A 20,845-nucleotide genomic window follows, 5' to 3' on the forward strand; every position below is an offset into this window, starting at 1 on the left:
TTTATCATCTCCAACCAAAGGGATTCTCCAAAACCCTGGAGCATCAATCTACTTCCCTTGCACCACCCTACCACCCTAAAGTGTTCTCATGCTCCAACCTCAAGGATAATTCAATCTCTGTGTAACAACCCTAGTGAAAATTCCATGTAATAAAAGTTAATAAAGGAAAAATAATAACCAAGGTTGATGGGACACTTATTCCAAGCTGACTGTTGAGAAAAAAAATAGCGATGGGGATCACTAGTGATTTATTAATGGTTAAGGAAATTGGCAAAGGCAATGACAAAGGATTTGGAAAGGAAAAATGGCATTTTGGCACACTTATTTATGAAAATAATGGAAATTTGGAGAAAAGGGAGGTGAATGGTCACATGTTGCATGTGAGGAGGAAAATAATGGAAAATGAAGAAAATAAAGGCCTCATTAATAAAAAGGCTTGTGAGGATCAGTTCACAGACTTTTGTCAGTTCAATTTAGGAGCTCTTTCTCCATTCTCTCTCTCTCATTCTTGGATACTTAGAGTTTTCTTGGAGAACTCTTGGAGGGTGTGTCATAATTGGAGTTTTGGAGCAAGAAGGTAAAAGAAGAGTAGGAAAGTGCAAGATGACATCAGGATCAACAACTACAACAAATTTGGCTTGTAGGTACCGAGTTGCATGTTTGTTTTCCTCACTAGTTTTGACATGCATGGAATATGCATGTGGTTTATTGGTCATGATCTGTCAATGGCATGGAGGATTGCTTGGATTGATAGTGAATTTTCCTAGCCTTTCCATTTCCTGGATAACCATGGTATTGTGGGTTCATTTATTTGTTTTTCTGATTGGTTTTCATGTTTCCTTTAGCATGGGTTGAGTTACTAGTTCCTGAAAGCCCTGGTTGGACAAACGCTCTGGAAGCCATGTAACAACTTGGGTTGAGTTACTAGTCCTAGAAGCCTTGGTTGGAGAAACACTCTAGAAGCCCTTGGTGGGTTGAGTTAATAGTATTGGAAGCCCTAGTTGGACAAACGCTTTGGAAGCCCATATTAAGTTGTGGGTTGAGTTACTAGTCCTCGAAGCCTTGGTTGGAACAAACACTTTGGAGCCCTAGAAGGCTTGGGTAGAGACAATGGAAAATTTCAAGGATGAAAAATTATCTTGAAATTTAAAAACATTGGTGAATATAACTAGTCCCTAATATGAAAAATATAAAATGTTTATTGATATATTAGTAAAATTATTCAAATTTATAATGATTTTAAATATAGTGTCTATATAATGTTAGTGATTTTTAAGGTATAATAATTTTATATTTTAAAATTTAGGTGAATCATTTTTAGAAAAAATGGAAATTGGCGAATATTTTTTTTGGAAAAATCATGGAAAATTAACACACCTATGAATATTAGCCCCTAAAATTTTCCATGGTAGAGACCAATCTGATGATGCTTTTGTGATGTTTGACCATGAGGTGGAATCACTACTTGATGGGTTGCGGTGGATGGCCTTTAGAAGCCCTGGATGGTTTTGGATTGATGTGTTTTATGAGATACCACATTCATGCTTGGAATATGGCATGAGGGTGACTAGCTGAAGATAATTTTGGCTCAGCCATGTCTACAGTCGGGTGGTTCATGGAAGTCCCACAACTGGTTGGCCTTTGCATAATTAATATGAGTTTATTTCTCCTTATTATTTTATGAGTATTATACTGGTTTATATGTGGATCATATGGCTATGATTTCCTTGGTATTTATGTTGCTATTATGCTGGTTATGAATATGTTTTATGAAAGTGGCTACGTATGGCTCTCATCATGTTTTTACTTGTAAATGAATGAACAATGTATCTATGACCTAATAGATGATATTGTAACTAATGATTTAGGGGAACAATGTTCTTGAATGATTCTCAGATAAGTATCAGACTCCTATTCTTAGAGCCATTGTTTACACCTGTGTGTTACAAATTTGTGACATGTTAGATGAAATGTCTGTCATGGGTAGTAGGGGTCTAGTCAAGGGCTTTCTTAAGTAATTGCATTTGTATCATCACTCCCTTGTTATCTTTCTATTCTGAAGGTGTCATTCAATTCTGGGTAGTGACCTGTACTCTGGGCCTAAAAAATTGGCTCAAATCTCAGGGACGTTGGCACAAAAATGAGAAAAATAGTCCTTGGACGCTAGCATACCATGCTATGGGAGTGTCCAAAGCCTTCTCAACGCTGTCATGTCCATAGCATGGGAGCGACTGGGTGTTAAGTGGTCTAAATTCTTAGTTGGACCCAGGGGTTGTTTACCAGAAAGGTTGGGATGGTTCCTAGGAGTCCTATTGCTGATGTGGAATGTTTGTATGATGTGTTTCCATTGGTTCCACTTCCTTAACATGAATTAGGAGGTCGAATCATATCATAGTAACTTCTTCTCACATGTTTACCCCGGTTGGATAGTTACTTGGGTAAATGTGGGAGGAGGGTGTTATAGAGTGGTATCAAAGCATGGTTCACTCCTCAGACTAGATGGGTGGTGTGTGTTGGTCATGCATTCATGTAGGTTGCACATTTGTTAATAATCCTTGTGGTATATATGCTTGTTGCACATGCATGGTGTCAGTCATGGTTGTAGTGGTGTTGCCATGTGAAATAAGATGTTGTTGTGAAGTGTGTCGTCATGAGTGTGTGATTGGTTACATGATTGTTTATTCTTGCATATTGTCAGTGTACATTGGAATGGTTGCTGTTTTCATGCATGAGGTCATGGTACGTATAATTGACATGATCATGCATTGATGACAAAACTCTAGGTAGAATGATGGTTACATGGTTATATACTTAAGAGTCATATTTATATATGCTGTTATGATTATGATATACATTTATTCCGCTGATTTGTTGATCTTGTAGATGAGATATCCTCCCTGAATTATGCTAAGGTAAATTTGTTTATTGTGATTTGGTTTAGGTGACATGATATATCTTGCAAGAAGAATATCAAAGATGACTAGCAAGATGGTAGAATACAGTTCCTAAGACTCTCCCTATGGATCAGAGGAGAAAAGTGGCATTGGAAATTATTTCGATCGAAATATACACTAAGAAGCTTAAAGGAAGAAATAAGGATTTGTAAGGTAGATAATGACATAATCATATAGGCACAGGAGAAACAAGCAGAGGTAAACGCAGTGATACTTCAGAGTTTGTCAGAATTACAGCAACAGGGACCACTTCAGATCAACCTTGAGCAGGAGGAAAAAATTAATGGGGCATATGGCCATAGGTCTCATGGTGGCCATAGGTCAGATAGAGATGACACGGTTAGAGATGAAAGATAGACACATGTAATATTCTATTTTTGGTTCTGACAGGGATGATGATCGACATCATTATCATCCTTATAAGAGGAGTGATAGGGCATATTTTCCTGATGATTTTAAGAAAGAAAAACCACCTACATTTGATGGAGAGATGAAGAAATCACAAGATGCAGAGGAATGTGTTCTTGGTATGAGGAAGTTCTTCAGGTTGCATGATTATTCAGAGAACATGAAATCCATAATAGCTACATTCAGTCTCAAAGGTAAAGCATATATTTGGTGGAAATATGTGAAGAATGTCAGAGGTATTCATGAGGAGGACTTGACTTGGAGTGAGTTTGAGAGGCTATTCAAGAAGAAATACCTATCAGAAAGATACTTTGATGAGAGGGAAAAATAAATTTGTGAGATAAAGATGGGACCAATGACAGATGAGGAGTACACTAGTAGGTTCTTGGAGTTACTAAGATATGTGCCTTACTTCCAGGAGGAGAAGGCAAAGATTCAAAGATTCACTAGTGGGTTACCAACAACATTCAAAGATAGGATTGAGTTCGATGGGCCTAGATCATTGGATAAGGCTATCCAAAAGCTAAAGCATTGATATGAACAATCAAATCATGGATCTGAGACTAAGCTAGACTGGAAAGGTAATGCAATGAACAAAGGAAAATGGGACAAGAAGCGAGCAAGACCTCAGGGCACAAGTATTATATAGAATGCAACACCATCAAATAAGTTCAATGCATCTGATAGAGGATAGGGACATCGATATGAGGAGCAGGACAACTATGCAGGCTAGAAGCCTATAAAGTGTTGGAATTGTGGAAAAGATCATTGCAGGAGAGGTTTTTCACAAAATCAAGGTGGTAGACCTTAGATATATAGTGCACATGAGGCACATACTGTTGGGGATATTGGTAAGAGGGTTCCTCGTATCTATGAAAAACTAGATAACAGATATACATACCATCAGGCATCTATCATTGAGATGGACAGTAAGCTTTGTGATCAAGTTGTTTCTATTTTGATCGAACCTAGATCTAATTATAGTTATTTTAGTTCTGACTTGGTGGATAAGTGTGGTTTGAATAAGGAAGTGCATGCAAAATATTGGTTAGTATAGTTGGATATAGGTATAAAGAAGTGAGTTCATCATTGGGTAAGATCTTGCACATTTGATTTGAACGGTATGCCTACCACAACACATTTGAATGTATTGCCATTGGGATCATATAGTATCTTGTTGGGCATGGATTGGTTGTACCTTCATAGGACCAAGGTGGATTGTTATGAAAAACCCATTGAGTGCTTGGATGACAATGGGGAACAAAGAGTTTCGCGGGGTAAGAAGAAAGCAACATCAGTGAGAATGGTGACAACTATGCAAGCAAAGCATAGTCGCAGGAAGGGGTGTGTGTTATTTGTAGTACAAATTTCTAGTGACAAAGGTAAGGAAGTTGAGGATGAAGATGTTTTGAGCAGGTACCCATTTCTACAACAATTCCAGGATGTATTTCCTGAGGATATTTCAAAGTTGGCACCTCAAAGGGAAGTAGAATTTTCTATTGACTTGGTGCCAGGGGAAGCTCCAACATCAAAAGCACCTTACAGGATTAGAACACCTGAGTTGGTAGAGTTGAAGTTGTAGTTGAAGGAAATGTTGGGCAAGGGATACATTAGCCTAAGTGTATCACCATGAGGCGCATCGATATTGTTTGTAAAGAAGAAGGATGGTACGCTCAGATGATGCATTAACTACAGGAAGTTGAACAAAGAGACCAACAAGAACATGTGTCCATTACCAAGGATTGATGACTTGATCGATCAGTTAAAGGGAGCAACATTGTTCTTGAAGATTGATATGAGATCCATATATCATAAGCTATGCATTAAGGAGGAGGACATCTACAAGACAACTTTACAAACCAAGTATGGGAATTATGAGTTTGTTATAGTTCCATTCTATTTTCCTAATGCTCTAGCTACTTTTATGTGCTTGATGAATAGTGTGTGCATCCGTATTTGGATAAGTTTATTTTGTGTTCATTAATGATATATTGGTGTATTCTAAAGATGATGAAGAGTATGCCGAGCATTTAGCAATGGTGTTGAGGTTGTTGAGAAAACATCAATTGTATGTTAAGTTCAAGAAGTGCAGTTTATTTTTAGACTGAGGTACATTACTTGGGGTATGTTTCTTCCAAGGATGGCGTAGTAGTGGATCTAGAGAAGATAAGACCTATCACTGAGTGGGAAGCTCCCAAGAATGTGTATGAGGTGAGATCCTTCATGGGGTTAACAAGTTATAACAAGAGGTTCATCAGGAACTTCTCAAAGATTGCTTATCCTATCACATGATTGCAGAGGAAAGATAAGAAGTTTGAATGGACAGAGGAGTCTGAGGCTAATTTTGAGCAACTTAACTAGTTGTTGACACATGCACCAGTGTTAAAGATTGTAGATATAGACAAAGAGTTTGTAGTATGTACAAATGCTTTCAAGAGAGGACTTGGTGGAGTCCTTATGCAGGATGGATAGGTGGTATTGTTTTGGGAAGTTTTAGTGTCTACGGATAAACGCTTAAACCCCTAGACTAGTAGCTAAGTCTAGAACAATAGTGCAAAGCATTCTCTACTTTTTCTATGACCAATAGATTAAATAAGGTATTAAGAAGCCTACCTAGAGCTTTCGCTTACTCCTTATCTCCCTTGACCAATTCTGTCGCTCCTTAACGTACTTAATCTGCTTGAAGAGTACCTGCACACAGATAGAAGACAAAACCGATCAAAGCATATGATAATGATCTATTGATTAAACATAGCATGGAATCAAGTACATAATACACATATGAGAGCATCAATGGACAATAAAAGCATATGGAAAAAGCTTTGAACACTTTATTAGTAAAAGGAAGAGTTACAACCCAATTTGCTTGATTCAACATCACTCCTCTAGTTCAATCCCATCCTCTCCTCATAACAAGAATGACATTTTGACATCATTACAATACTTGAAATCAACTCAAGTCTCATACTAACAACATCTCCCTATAATTCAATGGTTTCCAGCCCCTGATCACTTAGATGAGTGGTCTTTTTATAGGTGAATGAAGGAAGTTATACCATAAATGGTGACAATGAATCCCTCCCAAACTTAGGATTTAGTTCCATGGAGGAAGGGATAAAGGGATTGATGTTCCTTAACTCCCTACCTCATCCAAATTCAAGCTCAAAGGAGTAGATAAAATTGGGAAACTTCTAGATGCATCCAATGGATAAGAATATTCCAAAACCCTAATGCAATTTCGCTCAAATTCGCCTAATGCAGGCCAAAGAGGGCTCAAGTGCGCTGCATAGCACCCTAGCAGTGTTGTTACAGGGAAAAGTGTCTACACATAACTGCTTATCCCACTAAGGTGTGGTAGCTACCTTAGAAACAAACAAAGTAAAGCTACTTTCATTTTTCCTTTATGAAATATAGATGAGAGAAGAACAAAGAAGACCAACCTCTGTCTTGCGCTAATCTCCTAGTTCGATTCCTCTCTCTCTTGGTAGCCTTTCGCTACTTGCTCCCTTGTACGCCCAGCTTCACAGAGTACTTGTAGGATCATAGTAGCATGACACTATACAAGAACATGGATCTATAATCATAAACAATCTAGGATCATATGTAAATTGACCATACAAATGCATAAAACATAAATGACACAAGTGTATGGAGGAAAACTTGAATAGCTTTTATTGATAAACAAGAAAGAGCCAAGGGAGTTACAACCAGTTGTTCTGACCCAGCATCATCCTCTCAACAAGTAAGCCCTTCTTCACCTCATACAAAGCTTAGATCACCCAACACTTAGGATGTTGTCTCAAGAAACCAACAACAATTCCTTACAATATGCAAAATTCCAGCCTCTGGATCTCTGGGATGAGGGATCCATATATAGATATCTGTAAGGGGGATGAGTCAGCTTGTGATTTGATTAGTGTCTTCCCTCTGATAGTTCTTGCTTCCACTTGGAGATTGATGATCTCTTACTCATCCTTGGTCAAATTCAGAGAGGCAAGTGTCACACGAGAAGTTTCTGGAAGATTCCATGCCTCTCCACCTCGCGGAATGACACTGCCATTTGTCATTTCTCGCCCATCGCACCCCATAGAAGGGATTTTTGAAATGAAACGCACCCCCACAGTGTATTTAGGTGAGATGCAACGCACTTTTCCTATGGAGTAGCTGAAATGATCCTGTTTTGACCAGTTTTGAACAGTTTTTTCATGGAGAACTTCTGGGAGAAGCTGTAATTAGTTGACCTTGTTCCTTTAGGGGTTAGAACAACACTTTTAGGGACTTAGGAGCCCTTGGTTTATGGACATTTCATGCTTGGGGTTGTAGTTCCCAAAAATGTCTATAACAGTTGCCCCCTAAAGCATGAGGTTGTTAATCTTTTGATGTCGGGTGAAATGCTTTATTATGAGGATCCGAAGTTCTTTCAAGCTGGGAGGAGACCTATAATAAGATACAATACAATACATTATCTTCATAATATTTTCATGATTTAGCTGAGGCAGGCATTCCCATGCTCAGCTTTATAAATTTAGTTTCATGTACATAGGACAGACAATCGTCTGAGTGTAGACTGATGATTCTGGTAGAGTCATCATCCCTTTGATTGGATGATTATTTGTGCAGCAATAATGTACATTTGATGTCTTTATTTCCTTGAATATATATCGCAGCCTGGATGGATGAAACTAGATCCGGGGTCTTCAATCTCGTTCGATCTTCACTCGAAGTACAAGTCTATCCATGTGAGAGATGTTCTGGAGTCGAACATGGAAAGACATCACCTGATTACCAGCCAATGATGTAAGCTGTTAACAGGCGCGAGAGGAATCACCGATAATGATAATGACCCTCAAGGTATTGCAGTACAATTCACGTGGTGTGAATAAAGGACTTGGCGTCGAACACCACGCAAAATCTTTCGGTCGAAGGTCATTGATGTAAACTTGTCGCCGGAAGTGAGAAACTTGCCATTGAGGCATGCAAGCTTCAAAGTACTGAACAGAGTGTTCCTAGATCGACTTCTTGGATAATGAGCTAATGTCGACAAGAAGTGATCCGTCACAAGAGGGCCTTAATGAATCCCACATCAATGACATGGAACGGAGCAAATGATTTTAATGGAGGTGAAAACGATCTGATGACATAAGGTTCAGGGTGGCGGTCATGAAAGAATGGAGTGTAAATGTATTGTAGTGGGTGAGACACAGGTGAATTCTCTGAATGACTTCTCTTGAACATATCGGCGACACTGACGTGATGGATTGGTAGCATTAACCCCAAATGTGGATGGTGTGATGGGACCATGGTGATGTGACCGGTGAATGAAACAACCCAACCCGACTTGGATGTGGAGTGAAAGTGTCATGTTCAAGAGCGACTTGCTACCAACAAAGTTTCTTCAAGTTTTCTTACCAATTTTTCCCCAGTCATTGCTGACCAGTACCTCTTTATTTTTGTCAAGCTTGAGGAGGATAACATATGCTTGTTCTATAATTTTCCCTTCGGGCAAACCCATTGCTATGTTTTAATGAGCCTAGCGATAGTGAAACTCGTTCTTGTCTGCTATGGACAAGTTTGTTGCTATTAAGTTTTAACGAGTTTAACGACAAAGATAACTCGGTCCTTTTCAATTTTAGAGAGTCTGAAAAGGGACGTAAAGGAAACTCCAAAAATTATTTTTTCGTCATCTAATCTCTTAAGTCCAAAAAAGTATAAAACAATATAGAAGGGATGAATTTTCGATACTTTTAACGAGCCGAACAAAACAAGCGCTCGATCTTTTTGTGTAATAATCCCTCAGGTCCAAAAAGATTAAAATCTAAAGGAGGGATAGCACTTCCTGTCCTTTTAACGAGCTGGAAAGGCCAATGGCTCGACAATCTTTTCATATTTTACGAGTCAGTTGAAAAGAGCTTAAAGGAGACTCGTCTTTTGAGGAACGAGTGATAAAATTGGGTAGCAGCTGATTCCAGGTAAGGTTTGGAATTTTCCAATCACGGCAGTGTTACAAGGATGGCTAGTGGGATCACTCTTTGCAGCTGTTCCTCAAAAGGGGTAAACAATCAAATGGAGGTGAATGATCGGCCAATACAGAGTGGAGGTGATGATGAGAACACGACCAAGGCTTTAAAGGCTGAAGTACTACATTCACGATGGTTATTTACTGGAAATCGGTTCATTTTTTTTGATTGAGCTTAAACACTGGGGAAAACATTTGCTCATGACTTATGTTTATTTTTTAACGAGCTTGAACTATGTGCTAAAACTGCTTGATTAATCCAGTCGTATAATAAGAATGTCCCATTTTAAAACGACAATTTTTAGAGTTTTTCCCCACATCCTTTCTTTATGCAAGTTAGGAAACGACCAATCCTACGAGTTTAAAGGGTTAGAGGACCTACAAATTTAAAAAATAAATAGTCTCTCTTTGCTTGCACGCCAAAAGGTTTGCATGCCCCCAGGTATAAAATAAAGCTTCAAGGTCACCTTTCATTCTATCGACAAAACATTTGTTTTATCAGGAAAGGTCTACCTCTTTCAGGTTACCAAAGATTGTTCTATTCACACCGCAAAAAAAACACTTCTTCGGTGATGTCTACCAAAATAGACAAAGGTGAGACAATCCACTCACATAACTTTGACGAGGGAATCTTATTCCAGTCTAACCCCCTCTTCCAATCACGGACGAGAGTATAGTCCAGTCATATATCTCTCGCGGAAACCTACCCTACACCCGAAGTTTTCCTGCCAAAGCAGACCAGGGTGCATGCCCCCTGGGTTTCAGTCATGTCCCCCGAATCACTCGCGCTCATCAGGTGGACGAACTGGGGATTGATGAGACATTCCTTGTGTGAAAAGACCATTTAGGGATGGTATATGACTATTTGCTATGCGTGATCTGGGAAATGAAAGCTGGTCTACGAGCTTGACCACTCTTCCTTCGTGCAGAAAACACATTACTCTAAAGAGTGCTGAGACAATTGCTCCCATGCAATAAATATAGTCTCATCCAAGGAGTAGATTATAATCCAGGGGTCCTTGAACTACCATTACGTTCATGTGAACGGTTTTCCCTCTCAATGTTATGGGCACATTGGGAAGGATCCCTAACAGTCGACTGGTTCCTTTGTCAAAGCCTGCTAGATTTCTCATCTCAGGCAAAAGCGATGGCGAACCAAGCGCTTTCCAAGCAGTCGAGGAAAGGATACTCACAGAAGCCCCTTCATCTATGATGGTATCAGCCATAACCATTCTATATACTTGAGCAATAATTCAGAATGGTACACTAGCCGGTAAACGGGGTCTGCCTAATTGATTCCAGTCGAAGGAGACAACTAGGTTGCTTGGAGGTGGGACCGAATAGATGGCCGGGTATGACTCTGACGAACTTCCTTCCTGCGGTAAAGGAATGGGTAAATTTCCCCCATGTTCATCGGAGTCTGTACTTACGAAAAGAATTTGGACGGTGTCATCCTTATTCTCTTCTGTGACTGTATCATTTGAAGATGGAACCTCTGAAGGCAAGACCGGGTCAACTGCCGCCTCGACCTTTTGACTTTCATCTGGTATGGGTTCAGATGGTTTGTCTTCAATGATAGATGCTTCAGCCGACCACCTGGGCGGGTCAACCGGACTTTCAACTAGTGACGGACTCGGCAAGGGTTTTTTATATCCAGGAGGAAGTTGTAACGGTGAAATCGAACGATCGTCCAAAACTCTTTTAGCCTCGTCTAAGAAGGGACAACGGTGGACGACATGATCTCCTTCACACAGTTTACAAGGAAATCTATATTTTCCTTTTTGTCCTGGGGCTTCACTTTCACTAGTCGACGGTGTGTTTTCAACATGATCATCAGAGGTTGATGACACCAGGTTGTGCAAACGAGGAGACCAGTCTCTTAAGATCCGAGGGATGTAAGGACAATCTCTATGATAGTGGTCTCCTTTGCAAATGACACATGGCGATTTAGGCATGGTCGGTGCAGTGTGTGGATTTTCGCTAGACGACGCTTGGTTGCCCCCTTTCTCTTTTGGCTCCTTCTTCTTCTTCTCTTTCTTCTTCTTTTCCTTCTTCTTCTCAGGTACTTGATTTTTGGCTTTACCAACCCCATCAAGTGAAGAAGAAGGATGAGAGGAAGAATTGGAGGAAGTAGAAGGTTGGTGGGTAACTCTGGATTCGTCTAGTTGCTGACTCGATTGCTCAGGAATTGCAGTGTTCTAAACGAAAGAGGTTGAGAAGAGCCATACGGGCAAGCCGATTGTCAATCCTAGAAGCGACAATGTGGCCATATGGGGTGCACCAACATCTCCCCAAGAGGAGAAGGGACTAGGATTTCCTCCAAGGGGAATTCCTTGGTTGGTGGGTTCCATTTTCTCAACCTAAGATCAATGCGGGAAAGGGTGATGATTATTCCGTTTAAAATAAATTTTAGACGCTTTGACATAACTTGTTTTTTCAATTTTTAAGAGTTGAGAAAAAACAAAAGATGACTCTAGTCACCTTCGATTTTTAATGAGCCTGAAGTGACAAGTGCTCAGATGGACCTTTTCCGTTAAGGAGTCTGAAAAGGAACGAAAGGGACTGCTCTAGAAATCTAGGTAGAGGGATTACCAAACCAATCACAAAACTGTAGAATACTTTTTATGGTATGGCAGTCAATCTTCCCGAATGCTGTGTTCAGTGCATTGCGATCGATAGGGCGGCAGACACGGCTTCCTATGGATAAAGGATTAAGCCTATTGTGGTCTTCCAAAATATACTCGACGGTACGTGGGAGCACAAGTCCGTACTGGCACTTATCACCTCAAAGTGGAGGAATCACCCAACCATCAGTGAGAACAACAGTCACCAGGCTTTACGATGTCGGAATACGTCTCTAGCCTAGACTTCTAGATGTTGTGCGTTAGGTTCCAAAGCATTGTTAGATTCATTGAATTTATTTTATAGTTGATCTTGCTTAAGAAATTTGCCTTTCAGGTTCACCGCGAGATGTAGATGTATAATTCCTAAAATGCAATCTAAGATGATAAACAGTCTTTTATCTTCTTTGTGCAATGAAAATCCTAGCTACTAAGGAAAGAGAGACAACATTCTTTCACAAAGAGCAAAGTGCACACTCTAAATGCACTGTCCTAAATCAAACCAATCAAACGGTCTAAATGCAAATGCACATGCATGTATTTGTTTTCGGCTTTCTTAGTTGATGAATGGTAAAAAAGAAAGCTAATGCACAAATCTGAATTACTTTTCAAGAGACAATTACTAACAAGTTTCTTTTTCGAAATAAAAAATGGAGACAATCACAACACTTTACGATTTGGAAATGAATACTTGCTTTCGACACTAGAAAAATCACAAATTCAGACCAAATACAATAGTAACAGGGTAATCGAATATCTACAGCAACCAAACTCTTTCCTATGACTGAAAATGACACTTACGACACTTTCAAATCAAAGGACGATAGTACAATTACGTTACTTTTTGCAAAGGAGAACTGAAAATGACTCAACAAACACACAAAAACATTTATAGTTCTTTGCACATTGGAGGCAGAATAACAGCAAGGAAAAGGGGTTTCAAACAGAGATATACTGATTACCGGCAGCAAAATTCATGAATAGAACTGAAAACAATGAATCACAGAAACCAAAACTGAATAATGCCTAGTCTGATCAGTGCACTTGTAACACAGGGAATTTGAAATGCAGCGCAACTACTACACTCGGGAAGTGCGCTGAATTTCAGATTCACAGAACAATACCTGCACTGGGCCAGAGATGAGACTTTGCTTGGGTTCCGGGTCATAGTTTGCAGTTCAGTTCATGGGTTTTGTCCGATTAAATGGTAATCAGTAATGCAACAATTAGGGGTAGATCTAAGGATGTTCTAAGAGCTACCACAAGGGGCAATCAAAGAGTTTGTAAATCAGTTGTTTAATTTATAAACAAATCCCAAAGATTGACTGAAGTGGCATTTATCTACTTTGCATTTGCATAGCAAATGTAGTTCGAAAGCTACCTGGCTCAACTTCAGGCTCCATCTGTAAGTTTATAAAATAAGCAACAAGGAAGATAAACAAACAAACTAATTCGTCCCCAGTGGAGTCGCCATTTTGTTAGAGGGAAAAGTGTCTACACAGAACTGCTTATCCCACTAAGGTGTGGTAGCTACCTTAGAAACAAGCAAAGTAAAGCTACTTTCGTTTTTCCTTTATGAAATATAGATGAGAGAAGAACAAAGAAGACCAACCTCTGTCTTGTGCTAATCTCCTAGTTCGATTCCTCTCTCTCTTGCTAGCCTTTCGCTACTTGCTCCCTTGTACGCCCAGTTTAACAGAGTACCTGTAGGATCATAGTAGCATGACACTATACAAGAACATGGATCTATAATCATAAACAATCTAGGATCAGATGTAAATTGACCATACAAATGCATAAAACATAAATGACACAAGTGTATGGAGGAAAACTTGAATAGCTTTTATTGATAAACAAGAAAGAGCCAAGGGAGTTAAAACCAGTTGTTCTGACCCAACATCATCCTCTTAGCAAGTAAGCCCTTCTTCACCTCATACAAAGCTTAGATCACCCAACACTTAGGATGTTGTCTCAAGAAACCAACAACAATTCCTTACAATATGCAAAATTCAAGCCTCTGGATCTCTGGGATGAGGGATCCATATATAGATATCTGTAAGGGGGATGAGTCAGCTTGTGATTTGATTAGTGTCTTCCCTCTGATAGTTCTTGCTTCCACTTTGAGATTGATGATCTCTTACTCATCCTTGGTCGAATTCAGAGAGGCAAGTGTCACATGAGAAGTTTCTGGAAGATTCCATGCCTCTCCACCTCGCAGAATGACACTGCCATTTGTCATTTCTCACCCATCGCACCCCATAGAAGGGATTTTTGAAATGCAACACACCCCCACAGTGTATTTAGGTGAGATGCAACACACTTTGCCTATGGAGCAGCTGAAATGATCCTGTTTTGACCAGTTTTGAACAGTTTTTTCATGGAGAACTTCTGGGAGAAGCTGTAATCAGTTGACCTTGTTCCTTTAGGGGTTAGAACAACACTTTTAGGGACTTAGGAGCCCTTGGTTTATGGACATTTCATGCTTGGGGTTGCAGTGCCCAAAAATGTCTATAACAAGTGTTATGGACTACACTGTAGTGCACCCTAATGAAGGCCTACCTGCGCTGACCTTCTTAGAGGTAATTTTTGGATGATTTTGAGTCATGGAATCTCTTGGGAAGGAGACATTCTGATGGTTGACTTCATTTAGGGCATGTAACAACTGAATTAGGGTTTGATGGGCCCTAATAGTACTGATCTATAAGTTGGGGCTGATGTGCTCAAATGGATCTGTAACAGTTTCCCCCTAAAGCATGAAGTCGTAAATATGTATGTCGAGTGAAATGCTTTATCATGCAGAGAGGAGGTTTCGAAGCAGAAGGTGACCTGCATCAATTACAATACATATATCATGATAATTTGATTTCTTCTCATGAACTTGCTGAGGAAGGCATACCCATGCTCAGCTTATAAACTTTCATTACATGAACAAATATAGTCGTCTACAGATATAGACCCATGAATGGATGACCATGAATGTAAGGCCATTGTACATTTGATTTAGTACTCCTGAAAATATCGCAGCCCGGATGGATGAAACAAGATCCGGGGTCTTCAATCTCGTTCAATATTTCACTCAAGTACAAGTCTAACCATGTGAATATATGATCTGAAGTTGAACACGGGAAGACATTGTATGATTACCAGCCAATGATGTGAGCTATTAACAGACGCGAGAGGAATCACCGATCATGATGATGACCCTCAAGGTACTACAATACATTTCGCATGGTGTGAATAAATGATTTGATGTCGAACACCATACAAAGTCTTTCGTTCGAAGGTCAGTGATGTCAAGCTATCACCGGAAGTGAGAAACTTGCCATTGATGTATGCAAGCCTCAAGGTACTAAAGGGGTGTTTCTAAGTCAACTTCTTGGATAATGTGCTGATGTCGACAAGAAGAAACTTGTCGCAAGAGGTCCTTGATGTATCCCACATCAACGACACGAAACGAGGTAAATTATTTTGGAGATGAAAAATTCACTGATGACAGAAGGTTCAGGAATGGCGGTCATGAAAATGAAGGTTTATGGTATTGCAAAGGATGAAGTTTGACTGAATGAATTCTCTTGAACATGTCGGTGACACTAAGATGAATTGGTAGCATTGACCAAAAACAAAGTAATGGATGGTATGATAGACCAACGATGTGATAACCGTCAAGCTGAATGACCTAACCCACATAGTCACGGTGATGAGGTGAAAGTGTCATGTTCAAGAGCGACTTGCTACCATAAAGTGTTTTCCCCTTTTTCCAATTTTCCCCAGTCATTGTTGACCAATACCTCTTTATTTTTAACAAGCTTGAGGAGGATAACATATGCTTGTTGTATAATTCCACCCTTCGAGTAAATCCATCGCTATTTGATGTTTTAACGTGTCTAGCAAAGGTGAAACTCGGTCTTCTCTAGATGGACAAGTTTGTTGCTATTTGATGTTTTCAACGAGCTTAACAACAAAGATAACTCGGTCCTTTTTATGTTTATAGAGTTTGAAAAGGGACGAAAAGAAAACTCCAAAAGTTCTTTTTTGTAAAATAATCTCTCAAGTTTGAAAAAGCGTAAAATAATACAAGAGAGATATCGTTTCCAATCCTTTAACGAGCTGGAAAGGACAAGCACTCAAAAATCTTTTCATGTTTTTGAGAGTCTGAAAAGAGCTTAAAGAGGACTCCAAGGGGGTTCATTTTTTGTTTTTAACAAAGCTTGAAAAAGAGATAAAAGTTTGATTTGTGGTCAAAGATGTTCAATTTACATTTGAGCACGTCAAATTCTGCATATCAGTTATTAAACTTACTCAAAACATCATCAAAATATATTAAAAATACTTGTTTCATGGATAAAATGAATAAAAACTAATGTTTACTTGATTAATGTGCAAGAAATAAACATAAAAACAAGTTTTACCATTTGACATTTACCCTTTGATTTTGGTGCTTTGGAGCAGTTTTTACCTCGAAGTTCACGAGTTGATTGCGGAGGATTCAGTGGACCATTCCTCGTGCTTTCTAGACCAGGTAGGAGATATCTCTATTCTCTTTCATTTCATGTCATTCATTTTCAGTTTTAGGCAAAAATTTTGTGTTTTTGGGGCCCCTAGGGTTTCAATTTCCAAACCTGGGATCAGCACACCCTTTCATCATCGAAAGGTGCACTGCAGTGCACTTGCCTAGAAGGCTACCTGTATTGCAATGCACTGTCTCTAAGGCTGGGCTGCGCTGAGCACAAAACCCAATTTCATTCAGCTGTTTTTACCCAAAAAATCCTTTGTTTTTTGAAAGAAAAGGATCCTAATTTGTCTTATGGTTGTATTTTTAGGTATTCATTGGATCAGAATGACAATTACATGGAGAGAACAAGAGCATGAAGAACAGGATATGATTGCCCTAAATTACCAGGGCACAGTTAAGGCCCTAAGGAATTGCGGGTTACTCAAATATTTACGATTAACTAGTATGAGGTAGCAAATGGAGCTTTTGTAGTTCCTTGTTCGTTCATGGGATCCTATTGATCAGACATTTCACATTAGAGACAAAGTTGTCTCAATTACCATTGATGACATATACTTTCTTATCAGACTGTCAAGGCGAGGTGGCCCCATCTCACTTTCTGGATTTGCCAAAGGGGGTGAATCAGTGAGAGATTACATACGACAGTTCTGTCATCCAGGTGCACAGCTTAGCAGGGACAGAAAGATTAACATCAGGGAAGTTAGTGATTTACCATTGAGGACGATCCTCTTTACCATTGCCAAACTGGCTGGAAATGCGACACTACATTTGGCAAACAGATCGTACATGTAGTATGCATTAGAGTTTTTAGAGCCAAAAGTGTTTAACTGGTGCGAGACAGTACTTTCATCCTTGAAAGAACAACTGAACAAGGTGAAAAGCGGAAGGACAAAGAATTTTTGTTGTGGGTCGATCCTGCTTTCTTTCTCTTTGGAGAGAATTCCACTTATGCAGCCACAACATGTTTCACTGGGTGTATCTGGACCTAGGGATCCACAGATGCAAAGATGGGTAGATATTATGGCTACGCATGCTGGTCAGTCATTGATCTCATTTACCCCCGCATTCTTTGAGCAGTTTTATTGATAGGATATGGCCATTGCAGAGTATCCATATTTAGGGATGGATTTTTGCGGAGATCCAAACTTGATGTTACCAGTTGGAGCACAGTGGGGTACTATAGGTAAATTGTTTGACCAAAGTATTTTTTTGACTTTAAAGTTTCTGCATTTTTTGATTATCTCCAAGACTAAACAAAATAATTTTTTATGTATGCAGACATTGGACCTGTTCGACCTATGTGACACCAGTGAGAGGCAGGTGGGCCAGCACAGAAACATATTGGGAGAGAAGTTCTCCAAGACTTAGATTTAGCTGAGACACTGGCTGAAATACAAGACCACATAGAGGGTTTGACCCTAGGCATTCCGGATATCTGGATCGAGGAGTTGCCTATGCGACTGCAGCGCCACACCATTGGTGTGCTGAGTTGTTGGATGAGACTTTTACGCATGATAGTACATACTGTGACCTATTATCATGAGAAGCACTAGTCTACTTAGATGTTTTCTACATACATTTTGAGTTTTTGGGTCAGATGACCAATTTTTGTCTTGGACACAAACTATTTGTAAAAACATTTAAAACAACTATCTATTTACTTTCAGAGTTTTATTATGGTTATGTGATGCAATCCTATTCAAATGATGATGTGAATTGAAAATATTTACTTTACATATGTTGCAAATGTCTATTTAACACATAATTCACTAGAGAATCAGTTAATGTGTTTAGATTTATGGAAATATGCTGATATTGAATAAACTCAAAATACCTTTCCAAAATACGAACTCTAAGGAACATGCGATGAATTGACGAGTTTTAGACGGTATAAACACCAGTAAGTTGTAGTACAATGAGTTGTGAGTCTAGCTTAATGATGATTCAGCGTATGCCAAGTGAAATGGCATCAGAGAGAAGTTCAATAAATGCACTATACTCAATGATATTTTTCGTCGATCGACCAATACAAATCCCTCTAAAACTCACTAACTCGCCGCTTGGAGCGAAAATGGCCCATGCTGCAGAGGATAGATTCTGCGTACTACGACTAGCATCATTGGCATAACCAACAAATGGTTTCGAAAAGTTAAACATATGCAAAAAATTAAAAGTGGATTACTTAACCAAATAAGAACTCTAAAAGAAACACACACACACATGCAATCAAAGCATATATATAGTGAGTTTTACTACACTTAACTAAGCATAGTAATGTTTAAGGTACAACCCGTTTAGGGGCTGCAACAATGGAATCCCATCATAGTCCACTAACTTGTAGGTACCTTTTGTCAAAACATGCTTAACGATATAAGGGCCCATCTGTTATCACCTAGATTGAACCTTAGGCTGAAGGAAGGCAATGCTAGGGTAACCACAAACCACGCTTAGCCAAGTAGCTAGCCCTACTAGGCCGGGAGAGGGCTCTCTCTGTAAGGACCTTAGCCAAGATGAATGGATCAGGTAAAGGATATTATGCTAGGTATAGTAGCATGAATTTTTGATTGGATTTTGAAGGGGTTTTACTAGATTAGGAGGAGCTGGACAGTTTAGGTCTAGGGAATTAGGTCAGAATTACAGGGTGTTCAATGGGGCAAGGTAGGCATAGGCTTTAGCACTCTAGGGCTTGATGGAGTGAGATGTTTAAGAATGGTGAGAAGCTAAGAAGAGCATGTGAAAACCATGGATCCTTCCTAGACTACAAAAAACGTGAAATGGTGAATGGTTTCCCAAGGCAGAGCACTAATGTAATGAATTTTGCCTATCAACTTGAAAACATTCAATTAGAAGCAAGGAAATGATTAATGGAATACATAAAACATATTAACTTATAGCCATAGAAAAAGAAACTTTACTAAAACTCCATACCACATGGATCCCATAAATATAGATGCAATTCTTATTAATCTCCTCCTAAATTGCTACAAAATGGTGTACAATCAAGGTCTGAGCATCTAGCTGAGTCCAACCCTCTACAAAGATAAAGAAGAAGAAGATATAGACATGAATTAACATCCTCCCATCCTCAGGGGTCGAATCCATAAGATGAGGAGCTAATCTAACTAATACTAAACAAGAAACAGGAATATAGGCATCTCAACAACCTGCCTCTAAAAGTGAAAAACTGATTCATTTGAGCTCAAACTGACTTCTAAAGCAATGAATCTACCCTATATTACTATTTATCTATCATAGTTAAATGTCAAGTCATCATTTACAAAGGTCAGTCATCCTCCATGAGAGAGAATCCGTGATCATAGTCAAAAACTGGAAAACTAGCCATCCTGAGCAAAAACTGCCCTACACGCAACGCCACTAGCCCAACGCGTAGCGCCACTTTGAGGTCCCTTTTGGAGGCCTTTCTGGCATCCCAATTGAGCTCATGATAGCTCATTGGAAAGATATTCAAGTATAATTTACAAAAAACCTAGAATATCTACATTTGAAGCTCATTTGACCCCTCAAAACGTGATTCTCCCAAGACTGCTTTTGTGTGTCCAAAAAGTGGCAGAAAGGTCATTTTTAGGGTGTTTTTTTGACCTTTTGATGGACCAGTTCTGCCCCAAAAACTTTGAAAATCTATAGAGTGCATGTCCTAATCGCTCTGAATCCAAAAATACAAACCATTTCTTCATTGGGTGTCCCTAGGAAAAGCGCAGTGCCACCGCAGTTTTCCTGTGTGTAAAATTTCAAAAATGTGCAAGTGACAAAAACTCCTCCAAACTTGCCCAAAATTGGTCAGAAGCACCATCATCAAGTGTCTTGATGAGACAAGGAAGCTTTAACAAGCATCCTAAGCCTATCCTCCTCATTTTTTCCTTTTAAAGCTTGCCTTAGCCTAGCTTTCATCTTTCTGACCCTCATGTTGCAAATATTGTTTCGGGTCCTGTAATGATAAGCCATGTGTCTGATTATCTGATTGTCTCTATTGGCCTTTTGTAGCAGCCTCTCAAGGTGCAAGTTGACTCTCTCAAGCCAAGTCTCTCTATCATCTTAAATATCTTTCTCAATAGGAGTCAAAGTGACTTGTGCCTCTTTGCCACTTTGTCGTTTTACCTTGAGAATTTCTAGCTCCATGAGGACTTGTTTGTCACTCAATTGCTTGTTTTCTTGTTCCAAATATGTGATGACATACTTGGCCCTCCCCAAATTGTCCATCAAAGCTTGTACTTGAGCCCCCTTTTCCCTTATGATGTTGTATTTTATTGTTTCTTTATCTTGGGCCTCTAAGTCAATTATTTCCATGCTATGATGAGAGTAATGCTGCTCCGAC

The sequence above is a fragment of the Pinus tabuliformis genome, chromosome Q (assembly GCF_031772625.1).
Source record: "Pinus tabuliformis cultivar Carrire ecotype Pingquan chromosome Q, CPIR1, whole genome shotgun sequence".
Taxonomy (NCBI): domain Eukaryota; kingdom Viridiplantae; phylum Streptophyta; class Pinopsida; order Pinales; family Pinaceae; genus Pinus; species Pinus tabuliformis.